Consider the following 19022-nt stretch of genomic DNA (forward strand, 5'->3'; position numbering starts at 1 on the left):
ACTCGTTCCGTCGTCCTGACAAGCTCATTTTTGACGCGGACATCGTGCACCGCTGGACTGTCTTCCAGCGCGACTATGAGCATTATATCGCTATTGCTCATCCTGGTGTATCTCCTGCGGTACAAGCTCACATGCTCCTCAACCTGGCTGGTCCGGAGGCTATGGAACATTATGCTGCGTTCGACTTCGACCCTCCGGAGGACCGCCATGACCCGGTATGTCTCATGGCCAAATTTACTGCCCTGTGTGACATTCCCACAAATAACATAATTGAGCGCTTTAAGTTTTTCTCAAGACGTCAGATCCCGGTGAGCACATTGACGCTTACATTGCCTCTTTGCGTCATTTGGCTCGGAGGTGCCGCCTCGAAGCTATTACAACTGACGAATTGATCAGGGACGTCCTGGTATACGGTCTCCTAAACTCAAAGCTGCGCGAAGATCTACTGATGAAACCCGACCTCACGCTAAAGGATGCCATGCATTCTGCTCGTATGGCCTCTGCTGTCGGCTCCGTTTCCCACCCACAGTCCCAAGACATCAACTTCACCGGTACCGTGGGCCGCCGGCGGATCAATAGCCCGCCTCGCCCGTTCTCGCCCGCTTCTCCCGCTAAGGTCACCCCTCGTCGTTGCCCGAATTGTAATTTCTCCTCGCACCAGAACAACGTTTGCCCGGCGCTGGGTAAAACTTGCAACTCTTGCGGGAAACTTAACCATTTTTCGTCAGCCTGCCGTTCTCGTGGGAAACCGGTCCCTGCTCCTAGAAGGAGTCTAAACATTCTAGCGGACACTGATAGCGCGCCTGGTTCCCAGTACCAACCAGAACTCCCTGATTCAGATACGATTTCCTCCCATGGTGATCCGACTGTATTTTCGCTCCTGGGTGCACCTGGCCCGATAACGGATCCCTCAATACATGTTATTGTGAATGGACACTCCTTCTCGGCCAAGGTCGATACTGGTGCGTTTGCAAACATTATGTCTGTTCGCCTCTTCAAAAAGATAAGTTTGGGTGAGAGAGTGCTTCCCGATAGCTCCTGCCTTCATGCCTATGGGGGAGGTGTTCTGGTCGCAGTGGGGAAGGCCACTGTTATCTGCACTGTTCTCAAGACCTCTCGGCCCCTCACTTTTTTCCTGCTGGACTCTGATAACGTCACCCTGCTGGGCGCCCGTGCATGCCAGGACTTGGGTTTGGTCTCTTTTCACCACGATGTCCACCTGGTGCAGGCCCCCATGGACCCCCTGATAGAGTATCCTGACCGTTTCGATGACGTTCTGGGCAAGCTGCCCTGTGCCTATAAAATCGTTGTTGACCCGGGGGTCGACCCGGTCGTTAGACCGGCCCACCGGGTGTCTTTTGCCATGAAAGGCCGCGTGGAGTCCACACTTCGTGATATGGTTTCCACTGGCATTCTCAGAGAGGTGAGCGCACCCACCCTGTGGGTCTCCACCATGGTCGTTGCTGCCAAGAAAGACGCCAGCGAGATCAGGATCTGCATCAACCCGAAGGACCTGAACCTTGCTATCCAGCGCCCGCACTACCCCATGCGGACGGTGGAGGACGTCGCTGCACAGGTCGGTCCTGCCACTGTCTTCTCGGTCTTAGATGCCAAGAGCTCCTTTTGGCAGATCCCTCTGGATGAACGCTCGTCTTATTTAACCACCTTCAGCACACCTTTCGGCAGGTTTCGTTTTCTTCGCATGCCCTTCGGGATCAACTCAGCGAGTGAGGTTTTCCAGCGGACCATGGAACAGCTGTTTGCCGGGTTGCCATGTGCTATTATTGTCGATGACATTCTGGTATACGGGAAGGACGTCGCTGAGCACGACCTGCACCTACGCCAAGTCCTGGACCGGGCCCGTGAAATTAATCTCAAGCTCAACCCGAAGAAGTGTCGGTTCCGCGTTCAGGAGGTCACGTACGTGGGCCACGTTTTCACGGCCAGTGGACTAAAGCCAGACCCCCAGAAGACTGCTGCGGTCACCGAAATGCCTGCTCCCACCGACGTGCCCGGCCTGCAGCGATTTCTGGGCATGGTCAACTACCTGGGTAAGTTCATACCCGAGCTCAGCGAACTGAGTGCCCCTCTGAGGGAGCTAATCAAAAAGGACAATGCCTGGGTCTGGCTACCGCATCACCAGTCGGCATTCGTAGCCCTGAAGTCCAGGCTCGCTCGCACCCCGACTTTAACGTATTTTGACCTGAACAGACCAATCGTCCTCACCTGCGATGCTTCTCGGTTCGGACTCGGTGCTGCCTGCCTGCAGCTCGAGGACAATCGGCAGCTGCCTGTTTCCTATGCCTCTCGCACCATGACCCCTGCTGAGCAGCGCTACGCTCAGATCGAGAAGGAGCTCCTTGCAGTGGTTTTCGCATGCTCCAAATTCAAAGACTACATTATGGGCAACACTTTCACCATTGAAACGGACCACCAGCCGCTGGTTTCTATTTTGAACAAGCCTATCCATGCGGCTTCCTCGCGGTTGCAGCGAATGATGCTGCAGCTCCAACGATTCACATTCAACATTGTGTACCGCAAGGGCAAGGAAATGTTCGTGGCCGACACATTGTCCCGTGCGCCGCTCCCTTCCGTTGCCCGTCATCCATACGAATCGTCTGACCTGATGGTACTGAACGTTAACATTGTTCCCTCTTGGCAGATGCAGTCCCTGGTCGAACACACTGCCGCTGATCCTGCCCTACAACAGCTTGCGGGCGTCATCCGCCGTGGCTGGCCTGACCGACGCTCTTCTCTACCGGCCGGTGCCTTGCCCTACTTCCTGGTTCGGGACGAATTGGTGCTGCACAGCGGCGTGGTGGTGAAGGGCCACAAGGTCGTGGTGCCGGACGCTCTGCGTGACCACTACTACCAAACCGCACACAGCGGTCACCCCGGGGTGGAGGCCACTTTGTCCCGGGCCCAGGCTCAGTTTTTCTGGCCTGGCATGATTCCGGAGATTCGTGACAGGGTCTCCGCCTGTGCTGCCTGCAACAGCCTACTGCCTCATCAACAACGCCAACCTCTCATGCAGCAGCCGGCTCCTGAGCTGCCGTGGATGGCTGTCGCCACTGACATATTCGAATGGCGTGGCAAACACTTCCTGGTCCTGGTGGACTCCTACTCCAGCTGGTTCGAGGTGGACCAGCTGCCCTCCCTCACGTCTGTTGCCGTCATCGGGAAGCTTCGCCGCCACTTTTCAACCTTTGGCTCCCCGGTGACTCTCCAATCCGACAATGGCGGGCAGTTTTCCAGCGCGGAGTTCGCCGCTTTCGCCGCCCTATGGAACTTTCGCCACATCACCAGCAGCCCCGAGTACCCGCAGAGCAACGGCCTTGCTGAGCGCGCTGTCCGCAGTGCCAAGGAACTGCTGGAACATTGCCGTCTGTCCCATTCGGACTTCCATCTTGCCCTCCTCAACCTCCGCAACATTTCTCGGGACCCCGCACTTGGTTCGCCTGCCCAGCGCCTCATGTCCCGCACCACTAGACCCCCTCTCCCGGTTTCTCAGCAATCTCTAACGCCCGCTGTCCAAAGCCCTGCCGCTGTTAAGGATCGCATCGTTGAGAAACAGGTCATCCAAAAGCGCTCCTTTGATAAATCTTCCCGATTATTTCCCCGTCTGTTCCCGGGCCAGGTTGTTCGGATGATGTCCACCTCCGGTCATCACCGGCTGGCCGTTGTCGTTGGCAATGCCGACTCTCCACGGTCCTACCTGGTTAATTACGAGGGCACCGTGTACCGTCGGACACGCCAGCACCTGCTACTAGTCAACGAACCTGCTCCGCCTCCCGCGGACCCGTTTTCGCCGCCTGCTCATTCCCCGCCGCCTTCCCCGCCCCCTCCGCCGGTCCGTTCACCGCCGCCTGCGGCTACTCCTGCCCCTGTCACTCCTCGTATGCCACGGACCCTTCCCTCTCAGCTCATGGTGCCCAGCCCGCACGGACCCCCTTCTCCTCCTTCACCTGCTGTGGATCCCATTCCGTCGCCTTGCTCTCCTCCTCCACCTGGGCTTTCATCTCCCGGTTCCCCTATCTCTGTCCCTGCACCCGTTCCTGTTGCTCCTGCGGTGGAAGGGGAAGGCGGGTTGCGCACCCGCTCTGGGCGTTTGGTCAAGCCGCCTGTCCGGTACGGAGTGGGCGAGTAGTCTGCTTCATTATGTTTTCCAACTGTTTCTGGTTTGCCTCTAGCGTATGAGCCGTGGTCGCTTTGTTTCCAAGAGAAAGGATGTAGATCAGTGCATGCTCCTTTAACATAGTGACCTCACCACTACTAACCACGCCCCATTGTCTCCTGTATAATTGTAGCTTCCCCGCCTCTAGCTCTCTCTCTAGTTCCAGTGATGACCACGGACAGCTAGGGCATAATGTATGTAATGAATAAAGATACTTGGTAAGAGACTTTGAGTGTTGGATGAAGTCCTTTTACATCAACTACCTTCTGTGGCAGAGAATTCCACAGATTCACCACTCTCTGTGTGTGAAAAATATTTTTCTCATCCCGGTCCTAAAAGATTTCCCTCTTATCCTTAAACTGTGTGACCCCTTGTTCTATAATTCCTCAACATCGGGAATAATCTTCCATCCACACCTCACGCTGCCTCGGCAAGGCCAGTAACATAATCAAGGACCAGTCGCTCCCCGGCCACTCCCTCTTCTCCCCTCTCCCATCGGGCAAGAGGTACAGAAGTGTGAAAACGCACGCACACACCTCCAGATTCAGGGACAGTTTCTTCCCGACTGTTATCAGGCAACTGAACCATCCTACCACAACTAGAGAGTGGTCCTGAATTACTATTGTGCTATCTTTTTCCTGCACTAAACGTTATTCCCTTATCTTGTGTGTGTACACAGTGGATGGCACAATTGTAATCGCGTAGACACAAAAACTGCAGCAACTCAGCGGGACAAGCAGCATCTCTGGAGATAAGGAATGGGCGACGTTTCATGTGAGACCCTTCTTCAGACTAAACGGAGAGGTGAGTACGCTAGGTTTAAGATGAGAGGGGAGAAGATTTAATGGATCCTGAGGGGTAACTTTTTTTCATGCAGAGGGTGGTGGGTGTATGGAACGAGCTGCTGGAGGAGGGAGTTGAGACTGGGACCATTGCAACGTTTAAAAAACAGTTGGACAGGTAACATGGATTGGACTTGTTTGGAGGGATATGGGTCGAAGTAGGGCAGGTGGGATTAGTGTAGATGGGGGTCGTTGGCCGGCGTGGGCAAGTTGGGCGAAAGGCCCTGTTTCCACGCCGTAAGACTCTATGTCTCCAAAGATGTTGCCTGACCCACTGAGTTGCTCCAGCATTTTGTGTTTTAAGCAACATGAGGAGTGACGATACATAGAGGGAGACATTGAGGGTTTCTGGGTGGAGAGAGACCAATATGATCCAACAATGTCAGGCAGAGGTCAGACAGGCCACATACAGGTGGGGAACACAAAATACTGTAGATGTGGGCGGCACGGTGGCGCAGTGGGTAGAGCTGCTGCCTCACAGCGCCAGAGACACTGGTTCGAACCTGACCACCGGTGCCTGCCTGTACGGAGTTCGCACGTTCTCCCCGTGACTTGCGTGGGTTTTCTCCGAGATCTTGAGGGTGTGTGTGTGTGTGTGTGTGTATTAGAGTGAGCGAGTGTTAGAGAGAGAGGGTGTGTGTGTGTGTGTGAGAGAGAATGTGTATGTGTTTGAGTGAGTGTGTGTGTGTGTGAGAGAGGGTGAGTGTGTGAGAGAGACGGAGTGTGTGAGAGAGACTGAGAGTGTGTGTGAGTGATGGTGTTCATGTGTGGGACAGAGAGAAAGTGTGTGTGCGTGTGTGTGTGAGAGAGGGTGTGTGTGTGTGTGTGTGTGTGTGTGTGTGTGTGTGTGTGTGTGTGTGTGTGTGTGTGTGTGTGTGTGTGTGTGTGTGAGAGGGTGAACGTGTGAGAGAGAGTGTGTGTGTGTGTGTGTGTGTGTGTGTGAGAGAGAGAGAGGGTGAGTGTGTGAGAGAGACTGTGTGTGTGTGTGTGTGTGTGAGAGAGAGAGAGGGTGAGTGTGTGAGAGAGACTGTGTGTGTGTGTGTGTGAGAGAGGGTGAGTGTGTGAGAGAGACTGTGTGTGTGTGTGTGTGTGTGTGTGAGAGAGAGGGTGTGTGTGTGTGTGTGTGTGTGTGTGTGTGTGTGTGTGTGTGAGAGAGAGAGGGTGAGTGTGTGAGAGAGACTGAGAGTGTGTATGTGTTTGAGAGAGTGTGTGTGAGTGCTGGTGTTCATGTGTGGGACAGAATGTGTGTGTGGGTGTGAGAGAGAGGGAGACTGTGTGTAGGTGTGATTGAGTCCGTGTGCGTGGTGAATTCCAGCATTTTTCATGGGCCCATAATCCATCTGCCTTCATAGACGTGACAGTGTGTATCTACTTACATTCTACAGTGAGGGTCACATCCCTCTCTGCTGTCCCGTGTTCATTCTCCGCCACACACTGATAGACCCCAGCATCCTGCCGTGTCAGCTGAGGGAACTCCATCCACAGCTCGTTGCTGGAACGTGTTGTGTTCAGCGTGACACCGAGATGTCTCCACGTCAGGTTAGATGTTGGGAAACTCTGGACATTGCAGAGGATCGCTGCCGAGTTTCCTTCCTTTACACTGACCCAGGAACTGTTCACGTCGTCGTGGGAAGTGATTGAGAGATTCTGTGGAGCATCTAAAGACAAACGGAGATTTAAACGTGTTCACACGGCAGAATTCCACGTGCCAACCAGGACGGTATGGAGAGAAACTATGCAGTATGGATGTGACCAGTCTGCAGAAGGGTCTCGACCTGAAATGTCACCCATTCCTTCTCTCTAGAGATGCTGCCTGACCCGCTGAGTATCTCCAGCTCTTTGTGTCTACCCTTTGTTTAAACCAGCACCTGCAGTTCCTTCCTACACATTTCGTCTGCTCCACTTCAAAATCTCCTCAAGATATGTCTACTTTGAAGAGGTTCTCCTCCTCTTTCCGACGAGAGTTTGAGTCATAGGGTGATAGTGTGGAAACAGGCCACCTGCCCGCATATGGCCCATATCCCTCCAAACATAGACAATAGGTGCAGGAGTAGGCCATTCGGCCTTTCGAGACTGCACCGCCATTCAATATGATCATGGCTGATCATCCAACTCAGTATCCTGTACCTGCCTTCTCTCCATACCCCCTGATCCCTTTAGCCACAAGGGCCACGTCTAACTCCCTCTTAAATATAGCCAATGAACTATGGCCTCAACTACCTTCTGTGGCAGAGAATTCCACAGATTCACCACTCTCTGTGTGTGAAAAATGTTTTTCTCATCCCGGTCCTAAAAGATTTCCCTCTTATCCTTAAACTGTGTGACCCCTCGTTCTGGAATTCCTCAACATCGGGAATAATCTTCCATCTACACCTCACGCTGCCTCGGCAAGGCCGGTAACATAATCAAGGACCAGTCGCTCCCCGGCCACTCCCTCTTCTCCCCTCTCCCATCGGGCAAGAGGTACAGAAGTGTGAAAACGCACGCACACACCTCCAGATTCAGGGACAGTTTCTTCCCGACTGTTATCAGGCAACTGAACCATCCTACCACAACTAGAGAGTGGTCCTGAATTACTATTGCGCTATCTTTTTCCTGCACTAAACGTTATTCCCTTATCTTGTGTGTGTACACAGTGGATGGCACAATTGTAATCGCGTAGACACAAAAACTGCAGCAACTCAGCGGGACAAGCAGCATCTCTGGAGATAAGGAATGGGCGACGTTTCATGTGAGACCCTTCTTCAGACTATACGGAGAGGTGAGTACGCTAGGTTTAAGATGAGAGGCGAGAAGATTTAATGGATCCTGAGGGGTAACTTTTTTTCATGCAGAGGGTGGTGGGTGTATGGAACGAGCTGCTGGAGGAGGGAGTTGAGACTGGGACCATTGCAACGTTTAAAAAACAGTTGGACAGGTAACATGGATTGGACTTGTTTGGAGGGATATGGGTGGAAGTAGGGCAGGTGGGATTAGTGTAGATGGGGGTCGTTGGCCGGTGTGGGCAAGTTGGGCCAAAGGTTTCCACGCTGTAAGACTCTATGACTCCAAAGATGTTGCTTGACCCACTGAGTTGCTCCAGCATTTTGTGTTTTAAGCAACATGAGGAGTGACGATACATAGAGGGAGACATTGAGGGTTTCTGGGTGGAGAGAGACCAATATGATCCAACAATGTCAGGCAGAGGTCAGACAGGCCACATACAGGTGGGGAACACAAAATACTGTAGATGTGGGCGGCACGGTGGCGCAGTGGGTAGAGCTGCTGCCTCACAGCGCCAGAGACACTGGTTCGAACCTGACCACCGGTGCCTGCCTGTACGGAGTTCGCACGTTCTCCCCGTGACTTGCGTGGGTTTTCTCCGAGATCTTGAGGGTGTGTGCGTGTGTGTGTGTGTTAGAGTGAGCGAGTGTTAGAGAGAGAGGGTGTGTGTCTGTGTGTGAGAGAGAATGTGTATGTGTTTGAGTGAGTGTGTGTGTGTGTGTGAGAGAGGGTGAGTGTGTGAGAGAGCCGGAGTGTGTGAGAGAGACTGAGAGTGTGTGTGAGTGATGGTGTTCATGTGTGGGACAGAGAGAAAGTGTGTGTGTGTGTGTGTGTGAGAGGGTGTGTGTGTATGTGTGTGTGTGTGATTGTGTGTTTGTGTGTGTGTGTGTGTGTGTGCGTGTGTCTGTATGTGCGTCTGAGGTGCCGTGTGTGTGTGCGTGTGTGTGTGAGCGTGTGTGTGTGTGTTGGTGTGTGTGAGAGGGTGAACGTGTGGAGAGAGACTGTGTGTGTGTGTGTGTGTGTGTGTGAGAGAGAGAGAGGGTGAGTGTGTGAGAGAGACTGTGTGTGTGTGTGTGAGAGAGAGAGAGAGGGTGAGTGTGTGAGAGAGACTGAGAGTGTGTATGTGTTTGAGAGAGTGTGTGTGTGAGTGCTGGTGTTCATGTGTGGGACAGAGAGAATGTGTGTGTGGGTGTGAGAGAGAGGGAGACTGTATGTAGGTGTGAGTGAGTCCGTGTGCGTGGTGAATTCCAGCATTTTTCATGGGCCCATAATCCATCTGCCTTCATAGACGTGTCAGTGTGTATCTACTCACATTCTACAGTGAGGGTCACATCCCTCTCTACTGTCCCGTGTTCATTCTCTGCCACACACTGATAGACCCCAGCGTCCTGCCGTGTCAGCTGAGGGAACTCCATCCACAGCTCGTTGCTGAAACGTGTTGTGTTCAGCGTACCACCGAGATGTCTCCACGTCAGGTTAGATGTTGGGGAACTCTGGACGGAGCAGAGGAACGCTGCAGAGTTTTCTTCCTTTATACTGACCCAGGAACTGTTCACGTTGTCGGGGGAAGTGATTGAGAGATTCTGGGGGGCGTCTGCAAACAGATAAAACTCAGCAATCAATTTTGTGGCACTTTTGGTGAACCTTGGATTGTAAAAGACTTTAGTCTTTAGAATTTGGCGATACAGCACGGAAACAGGCCCTTCAGCCCAGCGAGTCCACGCCGACCCTTGATCACCCGTTCACACGCTAGTTCTAAGGTTAGTTTAGAGATACAGTGCGGAAACAGACCCTTCAGCCCACCGAGTCCACACTGACCATCGATCACCCGTTCACACGCTAGTTCTAAGGTTAGTTTATAGATACAGTGCGGAAACAGACCCTTCAGCCCACCGAGTCGCTGCCGACCATCGATCACCCGTTCACACATCAGTCTATGTTTAGGGAAACATGAGATATAGGCAATGATGTAGAGAGATATGGAACAAAGAATGAAAGATAGATATGCAAAACATTTACGATAAAGGAAACAGGCCGTTGTTAGCTGTTTGTTGGGTGAGAACGAGAAGCTGGTGCGACTTGGGTGGGGGAGGGATGGAGAGAGAAGGAATACCGGGGCTACCTGAAGCTGCCCAAGCGAAATATGAGATGCTGTTCCTCCAATTTGCGTTTAGCCTCACTCTAACAGTGGAGGAGTCCTAGGACATAAAGGTCAGTGTGGGAATGGGAAGGTGAATTTGAGTCTGAAGAAGGGTTTCGGCCCGAAACTTTGCCTATTTCCTTCGCTCCATAGATGCTGCTGCATCCGCTGAGTTTCTCCAGCTTTTTTGTGTACCAGGTGAATGAAAGTGTTTAGCAACTGGAGATCAGGTAGGTCCTACATCTCTCTACATCATCGGCTATATCTCTCGTTTCCCTTTCCCGTGACTTTCACTCTGAATAAGGCTCTCGACCCGAAACATCACCCATTCCTTCTCTCCAGAGATGCTGCCTGTCCCGCTGAGTTACTCCAGCTTTTGGTGTTGATTTGATTTGTACGGGTGTCAGAGGTTATGGCAGAAGGCAGAAGAAAGGGGTTAGGAGGGAGATAGATCAGCCATGGTTGAATGGCGGAGTAGACATGATGGGCCCGATGGCCAAATTCTGCTCCTATCGCCTATGACCTTATGTACCAGCACTGCTAATGGATTATTGCTGTTCCTGCACAATAAACGATGTCCGTACTTACATTGTACATTCAGTGTGAGGATCTGCTCGGATGAGACAGTTGGGTATCTGACTCTACAGGTGAGGTTTTGTCCGTGATGTTTGAGCGCTGGTGTCAGGGACAGAACAGAAGTATATGTCCAAGCGTCTCCCCACTGAGTCACTCTGTGTGAGGCTGAAGGTGGTTCACCAGCGGGGGTGACCCAGGTTAGGGTGGGTGTCGTTCCATTACATGTGGTGTTGAAGGAGCAGGTCACGTTCACAGGCTGACCTGCCACCATTTCAGCAGAGAATATCGTGGGTTTATCTGTGAAATTTAACACACACAGGAACAGATACTGTTAGTTAAACATCACTGGATACATCGGTTCACATGGTAATCCCAGTCCCACACGAGGAAGGATGTTTTTACAAGGTACAGAAGTGTGAAAACACACACCTACAGATTATGAAGGACAAGTCTCACCCCCCTTAACGCCCTCTTCTCCCCTCTCCTATCGGGGAAAAGGTACAGAAGTGTGAAAATACACACCTCCAGATTACCAAGTACAAATCTCACCCCCGGTCACTCCCTCTTCTCCCCTCTCCTATCGGGGAAAAGGTATGGAAGTGTGAAAACGCACACCTCCAGATTCAGAGACAGTTTCTTCCCGGCTGTTATCAGGCAACTGAACCATGCTACCATAACCAGAGAGAGGTCCGGGCTAATGAGCGGTCTGCCTCATTAGTGACCCTCGGACTATCCTTGATCGGACTTTGCTGGCTTTACCTTGCACTAAACGTTATTCCCTTATCATGTAGCTATACACTGTGGACGGTTCGATTGTAATCATGTATTGTCTTTCCGCTGACTGGCTAACACGCAACAAAAGCTTTTCACTGTACCTCGGTACACGTGACAATAAACTCAACTAAACAAGGATGATCCCTGAAAAAGGAGGTACAATGGTCAGGGGAGGTTGGAAAGGTCGGGGATCAGGAATCTTGTGATGACCTGTGATTGGGAAGATGGGGACAGAGTTCTCCACTAAGGGCAGTAAGTATAAGACAGTCATTGTTTAGTTTAGTTCAGGCTGCGTGAAGTGTAGATGGAGTCGATATTAGGAGCATATATGGGCAATGAAAACCTGGTAATAACAGGGCAAAAACTGGAGGTGTCGCGATGACCCAGAAATGAACCAGGAGGATCCTGATGCTGTGGTGTGTGTGTGTGTGTGTGTGTGTGTGTGTGTGTGTGTGTGTGTGTGTGTGTGTGTGTGTGTGTGTGTGTGTGTGCGTGTGCGTGCGTGGTTGTGTGTGTGTGGTTGTGTGTGTGTGTCTGGGTGTGTGTGTGTGGGTGTGTGTGTATGTGTGTGTGTGTGGGTGTGTGTGTGTGTCTCTGTGTGTGTATGTGTGTGTGTGCGTGTGTGTGTGTGTGGGTGTGTGTGTGTGTGTGTGTGTGTGTGTGTGTGTGTGTGTGTGTGTGTGTGTGTGACGTGTGTGACGTGTACAGTCCATGTTTCTCCCCACTCACTGCTGAACATCTGTTGTTTCAGTTTCGTTTATTGTCACGTGTACCAAGGTACAGTGAAAAGCTTTTGTTGCCTGCTATGTCCTAGGTCTCCTCCATTGTTAGAGTGAGTCTAAATGCAAATTGGAGGAATAGCATCTCATATTTCGCTTGGGCAGTGGAATCAATTTTGATTTCTCTAACTTTAGGAAGCCCCGGCATTCCCTCTCTCTCCATCCCTCCCCATGCAAGTCGCACCAGCTTCTCGTTCTCACCCAACAAACAGCTAACAATGGCCTCTTTCCTTTATCATCAGTACTTTTTTGCACATCTTTCATTCATTGTTCTTTATCTCTCCACATCAAAGTCTATATCTCTCGTTTCCCTTATCCCTAACCAGTCTGAAGAAGGGTCTCGACTCGAAATGTCATTCATTATCTCTCCAGAGACGCTGCTTGTCCCACTGAGTTACTCCAGCTATTTGTGTCTATCAGTGAGCAGATTACAATTGAGACATTTGCAGTGTATAGTTGCACGATAAGGGAATGACATTTAGTAAAGGTAAAGCCAGCAAAGATAAGATGCAAAATAACTTTATTTATCCTGGAGGACAAGGCATTGAAAGTGCCATGTGCTTTATAATAACAATGAAATTAAAATGACCAGTTATTACACAGTATGTAATATTGCACAAACATTAAATTAAAACATTGAGTGGAAATGTGGAAAATGTAAATGTCCAGGATATGGGACATGCAAAGATTGGAGGGGGGGGGGGGGGGTTATGAATGAATGATGAATGAATACGTTTATTGTCATTGCACATTACTGTGCAACGAAATTCCATTGCATCTCCTCCGGCTAAAAAATGCAAACACGACAACCATTGACACATATGTACACTTATTAGTAAAAATAATAAATAAGTATTTAAAATAATTTTAAAAGAATGTTGCATTTCTTGGAATTACATTTTGCTTCCCCAGTGTTCTCTGTTGGAATTAAGCTCTTTTATCGCACATGGGTAGAAACTATTTATTAGTCTACCGGTGCGAGCCTTCAGAGACCTGAATCACCTCCCAGAGGGTAACAGAGTGAAAAGGTGGTTGGCAGGGTGGGCTGTGTCCTGCTTGATGTTTGTGGCCCGGCGCAAGCATCGGGCCCTATAGGGTGATTTCACGAAAGGTCACTGGAGCGTAGATCCGCACCCACGTGACCGAAAATTTTAACTGGAGTACATGCGTCACTTCCGGTACATGTTAGTGAATGGGAAAACACGCACTTTCACACCCGTTAAAAACATCGAAAACGACCGGTTTTTGAGCTGCAATTATCTGTGCCAGTCGGGTTGACCGTGAGGAACAGCTACCTAAATTTACAGTCCAACAAAAAGATAGAAACTAAGGTAAATTCAAGAGGGAGCTGAAGGTGTCAAAACAGCGGAAGTGCTAGCGGACATTTGCCTTGGAGATTTAAAGATCGAAAATATCGGGAATTATCGCGTTTGCTCGCTGCATTTCATCAAAAGTAAGGCATTATTGACTTTTTATCTTTATTCATTTGTTATATGAAAAGTATTAAAAGTGAAAAATCCGTCAGTAAAATTGCAAAATCGCCCATGGTTCTCAGGTGGGTTTTAACATGCAAAATGAAAACGCTTCTGAAGCTCCATTTACCATTTAAATAATCGTAAAGTATCAATGCGTTTTGAAATAAATTTTACTGAGATGCAAGCTAAGGAATGGGAACGCCATGCACGTGCAACAAGAAGAGAGTATTAAAGCAGATTTGGTTGCAGCTCAAGCATCTATAGCTCTGCAAGTTGATGGCGTTCTTGTGCACATTGTCTATCCTGCTCACAGTGGGTGCCCAATCAGGGTTGTTGACATCATTCCATGCTGCAGGCTTGTCTGTTATTAGATTATAAATAAATAAATAAATAAGTAGTTTGGGTGATTGTGCATGCTTTAAACAAGAAACATTGAGAAATATATTTTGGCAAATAATAAAATGTCCTGCTTTTGTCCAACTAACAGCTGACAATTATCCCATTCATCAATTTATTTCAAAACGCATTGATAGTTTACGATTATTTAAATGGTAAATGGAGCTTCAGAAGCGTTTTCATTTTGCATGTTAAAACCCACCTGAGAACCATGGGCGATTTTGCAATTTTACTGACGGATTTTTAACTTTTAATACTTTTCATATAACAAATGAATAAAGATAAAAAGTCAATAATGCCTTACTTTTGATGAAATGCAGCGAGCAAACGCGATAATTCCCGATATTTTCGATCTTTAAATCTCCACGGCAAATGTCCGCTAGCACTTCCGCTGTTTTGACACCTTCAGATCCCTCTTGAATGTACCTTAGTTTCTATCTTTTTTTTTTACTGTAAATTTAGGTAGCTGTTCCGCACGGTCACCCCGACCGGTACAGTTAATTGCAGCTCAAAAACCGGCCGTTTTCGATGTTTTTAACGGGTGTGAAAGTGCGTGTTTTCCCATTCACTAACATGTACCGGAAGTGACGCATGTACTCCAGTTAAAATTTTCGGTCACGTGGGTGCGGATCTACGCTCCAGTGACCTTTCGTTAAATCACCCTATATATATCATCCAAGGAGGGCAGTTGAGCGTTTGTAATGCTCTGTGCAGTTTTTATAACTCTCTGCAGCGCCCTCCTATCAGCCACAGTGCAGCTAGCAAACCACACCAGGATGCCATAGGAGAGGATACTTTCCACGGCGCATCTGTAGAAGGACAGCAGCAGCGGCTGTGAGACGTTTGCTCTCCGCAGAGACCTCAGGAAATACAGCCGCTGCTGTGACTTCTTCACGAGAGTGACGGTGTTCATTTGCCATTTGAGGTCCTGGGAGATGTTTATTCCCAGGAACTTAAAGCCAGTGACTCTCTCCACCATGTCTCCTTTGATGTGTAAAGGAGCAGGTTCCTCTCTCCTCTTCCTCCTGAAGTCAACGACCAGTTCTTTTGTCTCTGATTGGTTGAGTACCAGGTTGTTTTTGGTACACCAGACAGTCAGTTTTTGGACTTCATCTCTGTAGGCAGACTCGTCGTTGTTGTTTATCAGTCCCACCACAGTCGTGTCGTCCGCAAACTTGATGATCCTGTTTGTACTGTGTGTTGGTGTACAGTCATAAGTGTATATTGTATACAAGATGGGACTCAGCACACAACCTTGTGGCGCTCCTGTGCTGAGCGTCAGGACTGGGGAGTAATTGGACCCCATCCTGACAGTCTGTGGGCGGTCTGTTAAAAAGTCCTTAATCCATCCGCATGTGTTTGCATTAACACCCAGATCAGACAGTTTGTCCACCACTCTGCTGGGGATGATGGCATTAAATGCAGAACTAAAATCTACAAATAACATCCCCACATATGAGCCAGTAATCAGTCTATCCCACGACAGACGAGGCAGTAGTTGCAGTCCGATCACGGACTGTCCAAGGGTCATCAAAGAGGTCGCCAATAGTTCAGCACTGCTCTCTGGTTGTGGTAGGACGGTTCAGTTGCCTGAGAACAGCTGGGAAGAAACTGTGGAGTGAATGAGTGAATTATACAGAGCACCTACCAGTAACATGGAGCTGTGTTACAGGGTGGTAGTTGAAACGATCTCCCCCTCCAAAATTAACTCTGAAAACATAAGGACCTGCATCTTGCTGCGTGACGTTGTCTATAACCAGGGAACAGTTGTTGTCTCCCAGATCTCCTGACAGCCGGGTCCGATGGCGAAACTTTGTTGATTCTTTGTAGGATTTCTTGGAGTGTAAGGCAACATTTTTGTCGTTGTTCGTCTCACTGTTAAACCAGATTCCAATCCGTGGTTTATTGTTTAGATGCGACGGGTACCTGTAGTGACACGGAATCTGTGCACACAAACCACTCTGCGCTGTCACATTTAGTGGAATGAATGAACTCCACTCTCCCGACATCACGGCTGAGGAAAGAAGGAACAATCTTTAGCAGTGAACAACCTGTCAGTTCACTGGACTCACTTTCCACATTTTTATCCTGTGCTGTGGACCTGGTGTGTACAGAGCGGAGAAGAGCAGCGTGGTGGTGTAGTGGAGGAGCCTCACTCCTCACCACCCACTCCCAGTGTGTCACTCCCTCCTCACCACCCACTCCCAGTGTGTCACTCCCACAGTGCGTAACTCCCAGTGTCACTCCCTCCTGACCGCCCCTCCCAGTGTGCCACTCCATCCCAGTGTGTCACTCACTCACCACCCACTCCCAGTGTGTCACTCCCTCCTCACCCGCCCTCCCAGTGTGTCACTCCCACAGTGTGTCACTCACACAGTGTGTCACTCCCTCCTCACTGCCCCCCCCTCAGTGTGTCACTCCCTCCCAGTGTGTCAGTCACTCCACACCACCCGCTCCCAGTGTGTCACTCCCTCCTCACCCCCTACTCCCAGTGTGTCACTCCCAGTGCGTCACTCCCAGTGTGACACTCCCTCCTCACCCCCTACTCCCAGTGTGTCACTCCCACAGTGCGTCACTCCCACAGTGTGTCATTCACTCCTCACCACCCACTCCCAGTGTGTCACTCCCTTCCACAGTGTGTCACTGCCTCCTCACCGCCCCTCCCACAGTGTGTCACTCACTCCTCACCACCCACTCCCACAGTGCGTCACTCCCAGTGTGTCACTCTCTCCCACAGTGTGTGTCACTCCCCCTTCACTGCCCCTCCCAGTTCGTCACTCCCTCCTCACCGCCCCTCCCAGTGTGACACTCACTCCTCACCACCCACTCCCAGTGTCAGTCCCACAGTGTGTCACTCCCTCCCACAGTGCATCACTCCCCCTCACTGCCCCTCCCACAGTGTGTGTCACTCCCCCCTCACTGCCCCTCCCAGTGTGTGTCACTCACTCCTCACCGCCCACTCCCAAAGTGCGTCACTCCCTCCTCACCCCCCTCTCAGTGTGTCACTCCCTCCCAGTGTGTCACTCACTCCTCACCACCCCTCCCACAGTGTGTCACTCCCTCCTCACCACCCCTCCCAGTGTGTCACTCCCTCCCATAGTGTGTCACTCCCTCCTCACCACCCCTCCCACAGTGTGTCACTCCCTCCCACAGTGCGTCACTCCCCTATCATTGCCCCTCCCAGTGTGTCACTCCCCCCTCACTGCCCCTCCCACAGTGTGTGTCACCCCCCCTCACCGCCCCACCCAGTTTGTGTCACTCACTCATCACCACCCACTCCCAAAGTACGTCACTCCCTCCTCACCACCCCTCCCAGTGCGTCATTCCCTCCCATAGTGCGTCACTCCCTCCTCACCACCCCTCCCACAGTGTGTCACTCCCTCCCATCGTGCGTCACTCCCTCCCTCTGTGCTTCACTCCCAATGTGTCACTCCCTCCTGACACCCCCTCCCACAGTGTGTCACTCCCTCCCACAGTGCGTCACTCCCAGTGTGCCACTCCCTCCCACAGTGTGCCACTCCCACCTGATCCCCCTCCCACAGTGCGTCACACACTCCCACAGTGCATCACTCCCTCCCATAATGCGTCACTCCCTCCCTCAGTGCGTCACTCCCAGTGTGTCACTCCCTCCTGACACCCCCTCCCACAGTGTGTCACTCCCTCCCACAGTGCGTCACTCCCTCCCATAGTGCGTCACTCCCTCCCACAGTGCGTCACTCCCAGTATGTCACTCCCTCCTGACACCCCCTCCCACAGTGTGTCACTCCCTCCCACAATGCGTCACTCCCACAGTGTGCCACTCCCTCCCAGTGTGGCACTACCTCCTGACTCCCCCTCCCACAGTGCGTCACACACTCCCACAGTGCATCACTCCCTCCCAGTGCGTCACTCCCTCCTCACCGCCCCTACCACAGTGCGTCACTCTCACAATGTGTCACTCCCTCCCACAGTGCGTCACTCCCTCCCAGTGTGTTCCTCCCAGTCACTCCCACAGTGTGTCACTCCGTCCCACAGTGTGTCACTCCCTCCCAGTGTGTCACTCCCTCCCACAGTGCGTCACTCCCTCCCACAGTGCGTCACTCCCTCCGACAGTGTGTCACTCCCACAGTGTGTCACACCCTCCCACAGTGTGTCACTTCCTCCCACAGTGTGTCACTCCCTCCCACAGTGTGTCACTCCTTGTGACCAGCAGAGTGTCCCTTGTTGCCAGGGTCCGGAGCCACTCCACCTAGGGTCCATAGGGGAGGAGTGACTCTGCTGTCAGCGACTGAAGGACTGGTGATGGGATCTAGGGTGTGGGCGGGGCTGAAGATGGCCTGATTGGGTTGTTCCTAGGCCTGGCCAAGCTGGCCCTCTGCGAGTCACGGTGCCAGGCAGAAGAGGGCTTTGCCTGAGCCGGTTGGTTGTATCATTACCAGGTTTAAGTCCGTGCCCGGGAGGTGTTAGAGCGGCACATGGTTATATACTGGTTTATTTGTATATTTGTAGCATAGTTGTTTGGAAATGTAGTGTCTGAATAATTTGGTGATATTGTAATACGGTGGAGGATTTCTTTTTTTGTTTTTTGTATCGTGATCGTAATTAAATAAATTATTTTTGATTTTTAAAATATACAGTGCGTTGCTCCCTCCTTTGCTGCACCATATTCCATCTGCCACGTCTCTGCCCACTCTCCCAACCTGGCCTAGTCCTTCTGCAGAGTCCCTGCTCTCTCTACACTACCTGCCCCTCCACCTATTTCCATATCGTCTGCAAACTTGGCCACAATGCTTTCAATCCCCTCGTCCCAATCATTAATATACAACGTGAAGAGTAGTGGTGTACAGGAAGGAACTGAGAAGTTTAAGAAGGAACTGAAGGTGCTGGAAAATCGAAGGTAGACAAAAATGCTGGAGAAACTCAGCGGGTGCAGCAGCATCTATGGAGCGAAGGAAATAGGCAACGTTTCGTGACAAAACCCTTTTTCAGACTGATGGGGGGTGGGGGGGCGGGGAGAAGAAAGGACAAAGGAGGAGCCCGAAGACTGAGGGGTGGGAGGAGACAGCAGGAGGGCTGAGGAAGGGGAGGAGACAGCAAGGACTAACACAATTTGGAGAATTCAAT

This window comes from Amblyraja radiata, chromosome 48 (genome assembly GCF_010909765.2).
Source record: "Amblyraja radiata isolate CabotCenter1 chromosome 48, sAmbRad1.1.pri, whole genome shotgun sequence".
NCBI lineage: Eukaryota > Metazoa > Chordata > Chondrichthyes > Rajiformes > Rajidae > Amblyraja > Amblyraja radiata.